Raw genomic sequence first — 992 nt, 5'->3', positions numbered from 1 at the left:
CAAAAGTTTCACAAACGTATAAGCAATATAAAGTCTTCTTTCTTGTTTGGAACTTCTTCGACATTTTATGGAGGTTTCACGATGAGCGAGTTAATACGAGATGACGGAGGTATAATTCACGGGGAGCTAGCTAGCTTCGTTATAAACCAGCCTCACATGCCGAGTTTTCCTATCAGTGAATTTAGGTAATGTTTTCATAAAAATACTAATGTCCGATGTGAATCCACTGAAGTTGAGTGATTTATAATGTTCGAACTTTGTAAGTGCTCCTGGTCAAATATATGAAGTTTTTGAATGATAAGCGTTATAACAATCACAGTTATAGCTTCCGAAACTTATAGCAAACCAATAATAGATACTCCTTTTTTGACGCGTCGCGTTGGTTATATTTATAGGCGTGTGGAGAGTTTCTCGAAAATTCAGTTCTACGTAACAATACCAAGCTACATTAAGCGTTTACGTACATACATGTATTGTTGATTCTTACACTCGAGAATCTTCTACAACTTTAGAGTTTCGCAATACATATTTAACTATATAAGTTATGTACACTTGTAAATATAAATTTAATTCAAGCAAACATCGATATTAAAATAAATATATAATAACAAATCCGCCACAAAATCCAGATTTTAGCGTTGTAGGATCGCAAATTTACCGCTGTCCCACCAGGAGACGAACAAGGAATTGATTATTCAAGTTTGTTTGTTTTTTCAATTATCCTTCAAAATTGATATTTTTCGTATGAAAGTAATATTTAATAACATATTTTTAGGAATAGCAGTGGGTGCCAAAGTTTCCCCATTTATCCTACATTAGACTACATTTGTTTTTAATCGAAATACTTAATGTTCTATTCAGATACTTTGAAGAAACAAGAACTTGTGTCATATTTTATAACTACTATCTGTGAATTCCTCACATACTTATGGTGATTTTTCCTAACTTGAAATGATTCTTTTGGTTTTAAGTTCTTTTTTTTTATAAATGTC

This window comes from Limulus polyphemus, unplaced genomic scaffold (genome assembly GCF_000517525.1).
Source record: "Limulus polyphemus unplaced genomic scaffold, Limulus_polyphemus-2.1.2 Scaffold99, whole genome shotgun sequence".
In the NCBI taxonomy this organism is placed as follows: Eukaryota; Metazoa; Arthropoda; class Merostomata; order Xiphosura; family Limulidae; genus Limulus; species Limulus polyphemus.
The sequence above is the reverse complement of the archived record's forward strand: the minus strand, read 5'-3'. Positions refer to the sequence as shown.